Source organism: Callithrix jacchus, chromosome 7 (assembly GCF_049354715.1).
Source record: "Callithrix jacchus isolate 240 chromosome 7, calJac240_pri, whole genome shotgun sequence".
In the NCBI taxonomy this organism is placed as follows: Eukaryota; Metazoa; Chordata; class Mammalia; order Primates; family Cebidae; genus Callithrix; species Callithrix jacchus.
The window spans coordinates 20,937,010-20,952,561 of NC_133508.1; the positions used below are offsets into that span (position 1 = coordinate 20,937,010).

Here is a 15,552-nt window from a genome sequence, read left to right on the forward strand (position 1 = left end):
TGAGTAGGCTTTCCCCAGGCAACAGCCCATGCTTACCAGAGAGTAAGTGAAGTAGGAGCTAATGGACTGGCTACGTCAGAGGGAATCGAAAGACAGGTAAGAAGAGGCAGGTTGGAGAGTCACCAAGGCCAGAGAGTTAGACCCTAGTTGACCTCATGACTTTAGAGTTTACCTTCTAAGCACAGATGCACTTGAAAGCTTTGAAGCACCCCAACTATTTCAGAAAGATCACCCCATTGGCACAGTAATAGATGAATTGCATAGGAGAAAGCTAGGAGGCTGTTCTGGACACAGCTGCTCAAATCTGGCTACTGCTTCCTGAGGACTAGCCCTTCCTAGCTTTCTGATCTTCCTCTTCCTGTATTCTGTCCTCTGTTAATAAAAACCCAGTGCCATCAGCACATGTGCACTTCATTTCTTCCCTTGCAGTCACCCCTTCCAGCAAAATACATATTCCCTTTCCCCAAAATCATGACACAACACAATTGGACAGATTTTCGTGTGAAACCAGCCAGATCTGCCCAGATTTACTTATCTCTTTAGGCAAGAACTCCCTTTTTCATTTGTAAACACGCAAGGCAACCCAGACAACCAAAACACCCTGAGGTGGAGATCTACTTTCCTCCAAATGATGATAAACAGGAAAATGATGCAGCTGGTCAATTTTCCTTCTGGTCATTCTAGACCATTCTAGACATCTTATTGATTAAATTACTTGTGATTTGGGTGGAGAAGTTTGAATTTAAGGTGTGGTTCCTGAAATAACCTAAAACTTTATTTCTTTTCTTTTAATGTTAGCACTTAACCGATTAATTTGTCCTCACAATTAATGACTTAGAAATTACTCATTCAGGAGTGTCTAGGGTTATTGCAAGGCTCAGAAAACCTGGAAAGATCAAATAGCTTCCTATTGAGTTGAGAACCTGAGGCATGGTGAAGCCTCCACTGTGGAGACGCTCAAATGTCTGTTAAGGGGAGAACTAGACTTTAGAGGGCTTCTGAATGTCAAGATTGACAGGGATGAAAAACAAAGCCTCCACGATTTTAGGCAGTCCACAGTTGGCAGGAAGAGGATTTCAAAGGGTGAATGCCAACTGCCTTTGGATAACTTGAGAGTGTATCGAAGTGTTTCAGAGTTCTCGGAGGAAGCAGATAAACACCTGATTTAGTCATCAGGGAAACTACGAAGATGTCAATCATAAAGGAGACTGATTGGCTTTCATGACCCTGGCTCTGTGTTTAAAGATCACAGCCTTGTAGGGTGCAAGTGCACTCATGCTGCGAGGTGCTTGGTTTGTGCCTTGGAGATGTAAGGAGCTAGTGGAAGAACAGAAACCAACCAGTTCATTATATGTGAACCCATCCATTTAAGGGGAACCAGATTTCATATGTGCACTCCACTGCCATGGAATGAATAGAGGAAGGAGGAGGAGATGCAGAAACTGAGAAAAGCTAGAGTTGAGAACATAAAGCTACTGCTTAGGCTGGTGCCTATTTTCCTGCTGCAGGCAGTGGGTATGTTAATAACTATCATCTACACATCTGCTTCTCCACATCTAAAGGCAGGGCAATCATAGATTTTGGAAATTGTTAAAATGTATTAAAGAAAGAAAACCCAATGAGAATCCCATAAGAGTTTGCAACTTCACGAAAGAGAGAGACCCCCGCGTCTACCCGGTGATGCACCTACTATTTTCTGTGAATTGCTATCGCTTTCTAGACACACAGATGTATTTGGCCTCCCAAAGTAAATACACTTTAGAAATGACAACATGTTTTGATAAATGTTAATTTATCAAATGTTAATTTTTAATGTGTATTATTCTAATGGCTGTAGCAAACTTTACTTAAAGCCTTTGATCGTCTACCGAATATTCCCCTGACATATTTTTATGGTAAACTTTACAAACATTTGGGGGTTGCAGAATTGTTGAGCTATTTTTCTCCCCAGAATTTCTTTGTACACTTGTAATTTAGCTTTCTTTCCAAAACGATTCACTGTGGTGTGAGACTTGATAGAATGTGAAGCAAATTTTTCTTGCTGGAGTTTGGCTGTAAGCCTAGAGGATGGGCTGCATAAATTATTCTAATGCCATAAAATCTTGCATCTTATTTCTTCCTAGAATGTTTTAGATCTGCGTCAGGATGCCTGGAAGTGAGATACTAAACAAGCAAGAGCTCATTGCACAAAAGAGAAAGAATGACTGGCAAAAAAAAATGAAATGAAACATCGGCTTTGTAAAATGGTGTCACTTGGAATTTAATTAGATATCATCTTCTTGAGGAAATGCATATTATATTTGAACTAGACAAGATCCCAGCAGGTTAAACAGCAATAGGGTAAATAAGAAAGGAACACCCCTGTTAGAGAGAAAAGTTAAAATGAGGTTGTTGATATCACAGCAGACTCCCAGTCACATATGAGGCAATAAACTCTAGCAGAAGGGGTGAGTTCCTGGAAGAGGGAAGCATCCATGTGGATTTTCTTTTTAATTGAATTTAAATTCCAGGGTACATATGCAGGATGCGCAGGTTTGTTACATAGGTAAATGTGTGCCGCAGTGGTTTGCTGCACCCACCACCTTGGCATTAAGCCAAGTATGCATCAGCTATTTTTCCTGATGTTCTCCCTCCCCTATCCTCCTTCAATAGGCCCCAGTGTGTGCTGTTCACCTCTCTGTGTCTATGTGTTCTCATTGCTCATCTCCCACTTATAAGGGAGAACATGCGGTGTTTGGTTTTTGTTCCTATGTTAGTTTACTAAGGATAACACCTTCTAGCTCCATCCATGTCCCTGCAAAGGACATGATTTCATTCCTTTTTATGGCTGCATAGTATTCCATGGTGTATATGTACCAGGTGGATTTTCTATTGTTTTACTTTATGGCCTCATGTGAAGCTTTATTAAGGCACTGGGATGAGAGTTCACTTACTTCAGACAGATTGCTGTAGTCAGATTGATATCCTTGTCATAAAATCACAACAAATACCTAACCTGGCAGTTGCCACCCAGAGACAAGAAAACACTCAGCTCTCCCTAAAACTGCAAGAAAGATCCACTGCAGACTTCTCTCTGCCTCTCTCATAAGGATCAAACCAAGTCCCCTTGATTATAAGAAGTCAGCCGAAGTGTATCTGCACTCATGGTTACACATATAAGTTTCCTGAGAAAAATTCTCTTTCTGCCAATAATACATCAGACCATATAACAATTATGGGAACAAGGCCAGGCATAGTGGGTCACATGTGTAGTCCCAGTACTTTGGCAGGCCAAGGCAGGCAGATCACTTGAGGTCAAGAGTTTGAGACCAGCCTAGTCAATGTGGTGAAACCCCATCTCTACTAAAAATACAAGAATTAGCCAGGCTTGGTGGCACGTGCATGTAATCCCAGCTACTTAGGAGGCTGAGGTAGGAGAATTGCTTGAACCTGGGAAGTGGAAGATGCAGCCAGCCAAGATTATACGGCTACACTCCAGCCTGGGTGGCAGGCAGGACAAGACCTCATAAAAACAACAACGAAATTACAGAAACAAGCTCTGTGACAACATGCATGTGACTTCCCAAAGCCCAGACTACTTCATCTATAAACTAAGGACAAAAAGAGCACCTGCTTCCTAGAATTATTATGACAAGTAAATGTTCCAAAATATTTAGCTTAGTGTTTTGCCATTAAACTCAGTAACAGTTAGCTTCGCAACGATTATTGTTGCCAATGAAAGATGCATTGATTTTGGTAGGAAAAATGCTGTCTTAGTCCTTGAAAAGATAAACTGAAGGCAAAAAAGCTAAGAGGAACCATTAACTGGATGAACAGATTGCAAAATAAGTAATTCAAACCAGAAACTGCATGAGAAGAGGACCATTTCGCTACAGTCTTGTTACCCATACTCCCTCAAGTCTCATTTCTTTCTACCATTTATGTCAGTATTTTCCATTCCTAATTCTAAAATATAAAAAAGCAAAAAGAAGGGAACTTCAAACATCAAGTGAGTTAGAAAAATTAAAAATTAAATACCAAAACTCAAGTCTATATTAAGAACAGACAGTGGGTTATAGAATTTAAGGAGGTACCTGCCTTGTGTGCTCTTTATTCATTTGTTAATTTATGTGTGGAGTTTACAGAAAAATCAAATAAGGCTGCTAAGTGTTATTTTTAAAACTATTTTTATGTTCCCATATCTAATTTCTCTGTTAGAAAAATGAGGAAAATCTTTCCTACATCTCAAAGTAGTTTAAAAGAAAATTCATAAGTATAAAGTGTTTCAAGCGTATGCAAACAAACTTTATATGGATTGCCTAAGTCACGGATTCTAGCCACTGAACTTGTTTGCCCACAGACTATTTCTGACACAAAATGTGTGGTAAGTTTTTCCCACACCAGCCGCTTCTCCAATTTTTCAAACAACTGGGTTTCCTACCATTTACTCAACTCCACTAACTACCCAGGTCTAGCCAGACCCCAGGGGTTAAGAACTCAGTTTCACGGAACCACCCCGCCCCTCCCCATTCCAGACACCAAAAGCTTCCATGTCCTCTCTGGTGCTCCTCCCTCCCAGCACCTCCACATGTTCACCCACCTGGAAGCCGGGGTTTTTATGGAGGTCTCATTACAGAGGTGTGATTGATTTATCATTGACCACTCGTGATTGACTCAATGTCTAGCTCTTCTCCCAGCCTGGAGGTTGTGAGGTAGAGCTCAAAGTGCCACCCTCTAATCAGACCCCATTCTGAAGCTACGTAGGGGACCAATAAGAGTCACTTCTTTATGACAAAAGATGCTGCTATCACTTGGGAAACTCCAAGGGATTTAGGAGTTCTGTGACAGGAACTGGGATAAAGACCAAATATTTATTATTTATTGTGTCAAAGAGCCCTTGTGAGTCAGGGATATTTACCATCCCCCTCTTCTGTGACATGTGCTCTTGCTTACAACAATAGAAATGCACCTGGACCAGGTGTGATAGCTCATACCTGCAACTTCAGCACTTTGTGATACTGAGGTGGAAGGATTATTTGAGGCCAGGAGTTTGAAGCCAGCCTGTGCAACACAGTGAGGCCTTATTTCTACAAAAAATTAGGAAATTAGCTAAGTGTGGTGGTGCTCACCTATAGTCCCAGCTACTCAGGAGGCTGATGCAGAATTGCTTGAGCCCAAAAATATCAGACTAAAGTGAACCATTATCACACCAGTGCACTATAGCCTGGGTGACAAAGAAAGCAAGACACTGTCTCCAAAAAAAAAAAAAAAAGTATTTGCCCAGATACTTCCACCATTCCTGAAGCAACTCCAAGCAGATGTCGCTTTGTAATGTGATAGTAAGCTCACCTGGGTATAGCAAAGAAAACAAATTCATTTATTCAATGCATGTGTGTTGATCACTTTCCAAGATCCGAGTACCATTTTACATTCTGGAAATAGAGTGATATATTTATTTCACAAATAGTGTTGTTTTGCGCCAGGCACTGGTCTAAGCACTTTACAGATATTAGTTATTGAATCCTCTTACTATCCTTGTGAAGCAGATGCTCTTACTATCTCCATGTGACAGAGAGAAAAGCAGTAACTTAGTGGTTGAGCTACTGACCCATGGCCATATAGCAAGGAAGAAGCAGAGACCAAATACAAACCTGGAGTCTTTGCTCTTGGTCACTACTCTGGGCTGTCTTTGGAACAAAACAGTTTTTTTTAAAAAAGCATAAATGTTTGCCCTCATAAGTTTATATTCTAGTGAGGCACTACAGACAATCAGTTATCTAAGTTATATCTATCTATCTATATATAGTAAGTTAGAAAATAAATGCTATGTAGAAAAATAAGAGAGGAAAGATCAGAAATGAGAAGTGGATTTCTCATTTACGTGAGTAAGCCGGAAAGGGAACATTTGAGCACTGACCTAAGAGTATTTCAGACAAAGCGGTAGCAGCAAGTAGAAAGGTCATGCACAGGGAACCTTACCACATGTTCAGGAAGCAGCTAGGATGTCAGCTTTGTGGCCGGCAAGGAGTGAGTTAAAGAGGAGTCCTATAGAGGTCAGAGAGCAAACGCGCGATCACGTGATCCCAAGGAAGCTAGAAAACCAGTGAGGAATTCAGAGTAGCCCAGGGAGAAGCTCTGATTTCCTGCTGAAAAGGGTTACTCTGGCATCTGGGCGGAAAAAAGGAAGAAAGAGGAGACCAAGCAGGAGGAGGCTGCTATCATCCGATGTGCTATAATAGGGATCTACTGCACCAGTCCGTGGCTTAGGAACTGGGCCACACAGCAGGAGGTGAGTGGCAGATGAGCGAACAAAGCTTTATCGGTGTTTACAGACACTCCCCATCACTCACATTACCGTCTGAGCTCTACCTCCTGTCAGATCTGTAGTGGGATTAGATTCTTACAGGAGTGCAAACCGTATTGTGGGCTCTGCATGCCAGGTATCTAGGTCACATGCTCTTTAGGAGAATCTACTGCCTGATGATCTGTCACTGTCTCCCATCACCCTCCTAGTTGCAAGACTCTCCACAGCTTAACTAAATCTAAACATTTTCTAGCCATAATCTCACAGTGCCAATTCACTTCCCCTGAAAACACTATTGCTAATTTCTTGATAGTTCTGCCTGATAAAATGTCAGCAATCTTAATGAGATAGAGGTAGACTCCCCATTAGTCCCCATGATCTGCCTTATAACCAATATCAGAAGTGCTGAAGAAGGGTCTCCTGTGTGAACAGTAGCATTAATATACACACAAGGGTAATGTGGGATTCCTTGCTGGCCCTTTCCCTTTACTTTTAAATGCAGGTTACCTCCCCAACACAGGTGTATATCCAATCAGTAAACACTGAACCCCATCACTTTCCTGCATGTATATGATGTGCTTATTACTAAACTATGTGTTGGGGATAAAGTGACAACCAAAACTGAACCAGCCCCTGTCCCAGTGGAGTCTACAGTCCACTGTAAGGAGCAGCTTTTAACAGATGATTAAACAAATCACCCTATGCATAAAATATGAACAAAACTATGATAAGAGCTATGGAGGAAAAGTACATGTTTCTAAGGCAGCATTTAACAGAAGACTCCATCTTAGTCTGAAAGTCAGAAACGTTTCAACAACAACCAAATGACATTTGAGGTAAGATTCAAAAGATGAGTGTGGGGAAGAACTTTCCAGAGAGCAAACCCAAATGTGGGAAAACACTGAGGCAGGTTGAAATATTGCATATCCCAGAATCAAAAATAAGGTCATCCTTGCTGAAGTTCAGAAAGAAACAAGGGTAGAGGCAGAGAATGTGGATGGATTAATGATAGATTCCAGGCTGTGTGGAGCCTTCCAATCCTAAAATCTTTTACATCTGCTATTCACACCCACCCCCAGCTTTAACTTCCTGTTTGGAATGGATAAATCCTAGTCGCCTTCAGATCTCAACTTCAGCTGGGAAGACTTCCCTGATGCACACATTAAACACACTCCTTCAGCTGTTCCTACTGTTTTTATTTCCTCCCTCAAAACAATCACCGCATGTAATTTCAATTATTCATTCACATCTGCCTTCCACCAGATTCTGAGCTCCATCAGGGCTGGGTGTGAATCTATCTTGTTCACTGCTTTCTGCAGAACTTAGCACAGTGCCAGGAACAAAAACGAAAATGTTGAAAGAGTAAGTGCCTTGCCGCGTGCAAACTGTCCCTAATATTGCTTTTCTTGTTTCAAGCTAAACTGAAAGAACAGTCAAAGTGGGATGTCTGTTAAAAGAAATACATTGACAACTCTGTAAGAAAAACAAAAAAAAGGAAAGGTGTTTCTGCCTTAATACCATGCTATCAAACTAGGTATCATGTTATTTATTCAAATAACAGCTCTGAATAAAAGTTTGAAGCCTGTGTCAAAACAGAAGCAACTGAGCCAAACAACTCTCTCATCTGGCTCAGCAGCTTCGTTGCCCATGGAGGGCTGACCTCCTCCATCAACACCTCAGGTCTTATGGTTAAAAAGCTCTGGAAAGTTTTTGACCCTGTTGCCTATTAAGAGGTATCTCTGGCTGTGACACGGGATATACCATGGTCCGTGTTCGGGTTCCCTGAAAGACAAATTTGACATGGGTTTAAGAGCAAGAAGTTTATTTGGGAGATAATCCTAGGAAACACCATGAGAAAGTAGGGAAATAAGGCAGGGAAAGCAAGCAAGCCAAGAAAATAGGTGATAAGGAGCAGTTACTTCCCTGAGCTGAACCCCACTGAGGATTCCCGGAGAAACCATGTGGGGTTTGTCTTGGAATTGCCCCAGTGTTCGCCAAAGAAGCCAACCACCCACAAATGAGGCTGGAGTTACCACCAACTCCCAGACCTCATTTGTAGGTGGTCATTCCTTTGCATTTCCACCCTGCCTCTGTGATGAAAAAAACAAATTGTTTTTCCTCTGCTCTTTAACCACAACAATCAACACAGAAGACTGTTGTGATCCAATGCGTGGGGATTTCTCTCTACCAACAGCAAGCAATCAGTTTTGCAACAGGCACCAGCTGGGCATCCTACAGTTGAGTTCTGACCCTACCTACCTGGAGATGGTAGTGGATCCCATAGGTTGAGGGCTGAATCCCACAAGAGTGCCCATACCTATACACACAAGCTCCAGGTTGTTTTACCTGTGCTTCTGACCAACCCAATATAAATCAGAGACCCCATGACCCACTCCTGAGGTTCAATTAATTTACTAGAGCAACTAACAGCAGTCAGGGAAACACACATATGCATTCAGTTTATTAAAGAATATTAAAAGGGTACATGTGAAGGGTGCATAGGATGAGTTATGGGAGAAGGAAGGAGTGCAAGGCTTCCATGCCCGCCCTTGATGGACCACCCTTTGGGATCCTCTATGTGTTCAGCTCTCTGGAAACTCCCTGAACCCAGTCCTTTAAGGGTTTTATGGGGGCTTCAATGCATAGGCATGACTGATCAAATCACTGGCCATCAATAATCAACTTGATCTTCAGCTCCTCTCTCCTCCCTGCAAGTTGCTGGGAGGCTGAAAATCTCAATCCTCTAATCCTGCCTTGGTCTTTCCCGTGACCAGCCCCATATTGAAGCCACCTAATGGGCTGTTAGCCACCAATCAACTCATCGGCATACTAAAAGACACTTATCACTTCTGAGAGTCCAAGTATTTTAGAATATGTATAGCAAGTGACTGGGATGAAGACCAAATATACATTTCACAACATCACACTTTCCTTCTACACTCCAGGTACCAAAAGTGCCCTCAGCCAACAAGCCTTGAGATGAGGCACCAAGACAGTGATGCCTATAAAATACATTAAAATTCTCCCTTTCAAAATAGATTTCTAAAACTCACTTGGTATGTTCTCTTCAAAGTGATTCTCCCAGTACTCTGGTTATCATTACTTAGTGTCTATGTTTATATTTCTCACAAATGGATGACAGTGGGGATGAAAATGAGTTCACTGTATACAGATCACCAGCTTGCCTGAGTCCAGTGAGATAGAACACCCATAATAACTTACATGAAGCTGACTTACTACTTACAGATAGGCAGCAAGGGGCAACATAAGCTGACGATTCATAAGAAGCTCGTCCACAAGGCTCAGGAAAGCGCCTGCGGTGGATGGCATCTCATGTGTGTCGTACTTGCACAGCAGTAGAGGGACTCCAGAAATCAGCATGCCCTGGGTTTTATGCTTCGGGAGTTACATGATATGCTAGGCTAAGACATTGAAGGACTTCCTGTTTCTAGAAAACTAGATGAGAGCCTGGGCTTTTCTAGCCAGCTCCTCCCTATCTCAGGTTATTGCATTCCCAGCAGTTGTGTAGGTATTTTTGAGAGCTACCAGTAAGAAAGAGGGGAGATAATTGGCTGATCCAAAAAAAAAAAAAAAAAAAAAAAAGCTATTCAAAAAACTGTCCTGCAGGAGATCATGAGGATTTTTCTTTTTTTTCTGTTTTGTTTTGAGACAGGGTCTCAAGCTGTCACCCAAGCTGGAGTGCAGTGGCACCATCGAGGCTCACTGCTACCTCCACCTCCCAGCTTCAAGCAATCCTCCCACTGCAGCCTCCCGAGTAGCTGGGACTACAGGAACACGCCACCACACCTGGTTAATTTTTGTATTTTTGGTAGAGATGGGATTTTGCCAGGTTGTCCAGGCTGGTCTCAAACACCTTGACTTAAGCTATCCACCAGCTGTGGCCTCCCAAAATACTGGGATTGCAGGCTTGAGCCACCATGCTCAGCAGGGATTTTCTGGGATTCTGTCAATGAAGTCGTTCCAATCTCTACCAAACCCCCAAAATATGTTTTAGTAACTTTCCTATTTTTATACATTGGCCTCATTCAGTTATAACTTCACTTCCACTTATAACACCTTGAGATATTATGTATCATAATTCTTAAATAATCAAAATGTTTTTAGTCCTTTGGGATTACAAACTAGATCTGAAGAAAATTTCTAGTAATGAATGTTATACTCTCCATTATTCTTGTTATAGACTCTTCTGTCCATTTTCACACAGAGAGACTTCTATACTGTGGGTTAAGGAAGGAAACCAGGCCCTGAGCTTCAGTAGTTCTACCAGTGCTTCTCAAGTGTCAGGTAAGTCACATTGCTACCACACTTTCTGTGTCAGAAGTTAACCAATGTTTAATGACCTTGAAAAGGAATGAGATTATTGATTTTGCCATTGATTTAAGCAACAGGAGAAATAAATGAAGAATGAGGTAATTATGTCTTTAATCTCTCCCATAAGCCTGGAAGACAGTCCAGGGTGAAAACTCAAGACTGTAAGTGCTTATTCTAAATTTTGAGATTTCCCAATCTAGAAACTTTAAAAATATAAGTAATAATTTTTTAAAACACTGCCTCATAGTCTTCCCATAATTTGTAACATATAGTTGAAAACATCTCACTTTGTAAAAAGCAGGTACAGAGGAAGCACCAAGGTGCTTTCAAGAAGCATGCCCAGGCTGGGCGTGGGACTCATGCCTGTAATCCCAACACTTTGAGAGGCTGAGCTGGGCAGAACACTTGAGCTCAGGAGTTTGAGACCTGCCTAGCCAACATGGCAAAACCCCGTCTCTACAAAAATTAGAAAAGCATGGTAGTTGCATGCCTGTAATCCCTGCTACTCAGGAAGCTGAGGCAGGAGAATCACTTGAACCTGGGAGGCAGAGGCTGCAGTGAACCAAGATCATGCCACTGCCCTCTGGCCTGGGCAACAGAGCAAAATCCTGTCTCAAAACAAAACACAAAACAACAACAACAAAAAGAAGCACACCCAGCTCAGCATTCCTTAATCTGAGTACTGTGGGACCCAAGATGTCCTTCCACCTCTTCCCTGGTCGCTTAAGTAGATGGAAAACACTGCCTACAGCATTGTCAACCTGGAGACTCATGGTCCACAGCAATCTGTTAAATGTCATCTTTTTCCTCTCCACTCTCCAATGGCTTCCTAAAGCACCTCGAATGAATTACAAAACACTTACTGTAACCCTCATGCATGGACTTCTCTCTGGGCCCACAGACCTCCCTGCTGTTCCTCCTACAGACCCACCCACGCTCAGGCCCCAGGTCTTTACCCGGCACTTGCTGCCCCTCTGCCAGGACCATTCTTTCTCTTCCTCCAGGCTCCTCTCCTCTACCAATCCCTCCCTGCAATTAGATTGCAAGTCATTTCCTAACAGCCGCCTTCCCTGACCAGCCTGTATTTAGAAGCATCTCCCTTTCCTTTCCAATCTCCAATCCTTTTCTTTATTGCACTTATGGCTTTCTGGCATGCTCTAGATTATTTGTGTTTACTGGTGGTTTCCCCAAAAGAGTGGAAGAGCCATAAGGACAGATTCTCTGCCCAGTGCCTACAAAAGTGCCCAATAGTAGTAGGGATTTAGTAAATATCTGTTGAATTAATTAAAGTGAGTCAATGAATCAATGAGTGAAGAAACTGCTTAGCTTTCATTGGGCAAGGTGCTGTCCATTGTTAATAATATAGGAGTTAAAAAGAAATTATTCAGGCAGATAGTGAGGGTAAGAAAGTCCTCGGTAAGGTTTCCTTTTAATAAGAAGCAGCCCTAAAATCATTTATTTTCTAACAAAGAGCAGCCTGCAAAATCAAGCTGCAAACATAGATAAGCAAACTAAAAGCTTGCATAGTGAATGCTGGCAGCCGTGACAATAGGAAAGGTGACCTGGAGGCCAGGCATGTTCAACATGGTGGCTCCATCTTCCCTTTTCTTTGTCAACCGTGTGTACAGGGACAAACAGACAACACAGCACTGGCCAGGTAGGGAACCCATCTGCATAATAAAAGATCAGAGTGGGATGACCAGCTTCTACTGGTGCTATGCAAACATCATACCTGGTCCAGCCAATCTCTCAGGCTCTATATAAATGGGACACCGCCCCCTCAAGCTCCTCTATAAAACCTCATGCATTTCACCCCGAAACCAGAAGTCTTACTTGGGAGCCCCTCTTTCTCTTCAAGAGAGAACTATTCACGTTTTTCTTTCTTTTGCCTATTAAACCTCCTCTCTTTTTTTTTTTTTTTTTTGACTTTTTAAAGAAGACTTTATTTCCTTGGTTTGCAAATAAAGCTGGCTAAGTTGTTTGCTTTCTGGTGATTAGTCAAAGAGACCAAATCCCATATCCTCGTCCGACTCCTCCGACTCTTCCTTGGCTTCAACCTTAGCTGGGGCTGCAGCAGCAGCAGCAGGAGCAGTCGTGGTGGCAGCAGCCACAGGGGCAGCCGCCGCAAAGGCAGATGGATCAGCCAAGAAGGCCTTGACCTTTTCAGCAAGTGGGAAGGTGTAATCAGTCTCCACAGACAAGGCCAGGACTCGTTTGTACCCATTGATGATAGAATGGGGTACTGATGCAACAGTTGGGTAGCCAATCTGCAGACAGACACTGGCAACATTGCGGACGCCCTCCAGGAAGCGGGAGTGCAGAGTTTCCTCTGATGTCAAGCACTTCAGGGTTGTAGATGCTGCCATTGTCGAACACCTGCTGGATGACCAGCCCAAAGGAGAAGGGAGAGATGTTGAGCATGTTCAGCAGCGTGGCTTCACTGGCTCCCACTTTGTCTCCAGTCTTGATCAGCTGCACATCACTCAGGATTTCAATGGTGCCCCTGGAGATTTTGGTGGTGATACCTAAAGCCTGGAAAAAGGAGGTCTTCTCTGGCCCCAGACCGGTGTTCTGGGCTGGCACAGTGACTTCACATGGGGCGATGGCACCAGCACGGGCAGCAGCTGGGACCTTATTGGCCAGCAGCATGTCCCTGATCTCAGTGAGGTCCTCCTTGGTGAACACAAAGCCCACATTCCCCCGGATATGAGGCAGGAGTTTCTCCAGAGCTGGGTTGTTTTCCAGGTGCCCTCGGATGGCCTTGCGCATCATGGTGTTCTTGCCCATCAGCACCACAGCCTTCCCGCGGAGGGACATGCGGATCTGCTGCATCTGCTTGGAGCCCACATTGTCTGCTCCCACAATGAAACATTTCGGATAATCATCCAATAGTTGGATGATCTTCAAGAAGTAGTTGGACTTCCAGGTCGCCCTGTCTTCCCTGGGCATCACGGCGGTGCGTCAGGGATTGCCACGCAGGGTTTAAAGACGCTGTCACTTCCACGAGGACGCCTGGCGAGAGCTAAACCTCCTCTCTTTTATTTTTATTTTATTTTATTATTATTTTTTTTTGAGACGGAGTTTTGCTCTTGTCACCCAGGCTGGAGTGCAATGGCGTGATCTCAGCTCACTGCAACCTCCGCCTCTTGGGTTCAGGCAATTCTCCTGCCTCAGCCTCCTGAGTAGCTGGGATTACAGGCACGCACAACCATGCCCAGCTAATTTTTTGTATTTTTAGTAGAGACGGGGTTTTACCATGTTGACCAGGATGGTCTCGATCTCTTGACCTCATGATCCACCTGCCTCGGCCTCCCAAAGTGCTGGGATTACAGGCTTGAGCCACCGCGCCCGGCCTAAACCTCCTCTCTTAACCTCATTTCTTGTGTGTCCACATCCTTCATTTCCCTGGCTTGAGATGACAAACCTCAGGTATTTACCCCAGACAACAACACTGCTTCATTTAAATATTTTCATTAGCTTTGGAAGAAAGGATATTTGGTGTGTCCTCTGGCGGAGGTCATAGTCAAGGCTGCTTATATGATGGCTAACAGCAGAGGAATGAAGCATAGTTCTGTAAACTATGTCTCAGCTAACTCACAGCCCTGGGTACCCAATGATGTTCCTCCCAGTGGTCTTTTCCCTTAACATACTTGGGTCTAGTTAGGTATTGTCAGGCGGTCTGTGGGCCCCAGGCTGGCATGCTTGGGGATGGCCAGTTTTTCCTGGATGTAGCATGTATGTGGTCATTGATTCTGGCAAGCTCTGAATCTCCCATTCTCTCACCCACTGCCCAGCCAAGGGAATCTCTTTATAGATTGGGAAACAGTTCTCCTAGTGTTTCTGGCCATGATTATTTGGCTATATACAAGCAGGAATTCTTTTTATCTCACTTTGAAAATCATCTAAATGCCCCAAGTGCTTAGGCCTCTGGAAGATAAAAGTTGGAAAGGGAAATATTTTACTTCCAAACTTTAGTTTTCTTCTCGTCATATGCATGAAATGAGCGAATGAGCATAGAACAAACCCTTTGATGAACTGGGGGGAAGGAAAGGAGGGAAACAAAAAGGCAGTGCAATGAGAAGAAAAGAAAGAAAGATTCTTACTTGGTGAAATGTTCATCCATCTCCCAATAAGCTATAGCCAGAAAAATATTACTTCATATGTGGCTCTGAGTTTCCAAAGAAAAGGATCAATGAACTCAGTTTTCACTAAGTGTTTGAACACCACGCTTAGTGTCAAATGTTGAAGCCTTGTGCTTCTGTATAACCGTTTTCTTATTTAAAAACTTCCTGTCATTATATACCTTTCTAGAAAATTGCCTCTTGTTTTTGACATATTAGCTTTGTAAAGTATTACTTTAAAAAAAGAAAAAATTTGAAGAAAGTAAACACTCTAGAATACTAACTCTTTTAGTTTCGGTTTATTGTTTTAAATCTTTCGGGTCTTGCTGTTGCTGTTGTTGGTTTGTTCATTCATTTCTTACTATTCTCTTAGGAATAGCTTAAGAGCTGGTATGGTAGCATCAGCTGTTGTTGATAAAAAGTTTACTTTAATCCAACCACACTTAAAATATACCTAACTTAAAAAAATAAACACAGAGCAAAAATCTCTCTGAATTTTTAGTTTTAAAGAGAGAAACAAAGGATACATAGAAAAGTATATGCAGTATTTGCCCTATGGCTTTGTGAGTGTTTAGGTGATTTATTTGCTCATTATCATTGGTAACCATCTTTAAATGAAGAATAAGACTCAAAACACAAATTAGTTAAAAAAGTAATGTATTTGCTTCAAGAAGGATGATGGCTTTGTAGCCGCTTAGGCTTGGGGATTAACTAAGACAAGAAGCACTGATCATTTTCCCCTTTCTCTGCCTCTATGTTCAATCTAGGTTATCTTAAATCGACCAAACACCGTACTTCCGATACCTTTGTATTTTA

General features: G+C 42.7%; 1 long non-coding RNA gene and 1 pseudogene across 2 annotated transcripts in view; one reads left to right on the top strand and one right to left on the bottom strand.

Annotated features, from left to right (window-relative positions):
- Positions 1-6,103: 6,103 nt before the first annotated feature.
- LOC103794118 (uncharacterized) overlaps positions 6,104-15,552 on the top strand; it is a 124,727-nt gene continuing 115,278 nt past the window's right edge. For both annotated transcript variants that reach the window (XR_013519571.1, XR_004745520.3), the window contains exons 1-2: positions 6,104-6,268; positions 10,509-10,588. This is a non-coding gene — a long non-coding RNA (uncharacterized LOC103794118). The remainder of the gene's footprint in view (positions 6,269-10,508; positions 10,589-15,552) is intronic.
- Positions 12,488-13,638, bottom strand: LOC144577135 (large ribosomal subunit protein uL10 pseudogene; annotated as a pseudogene).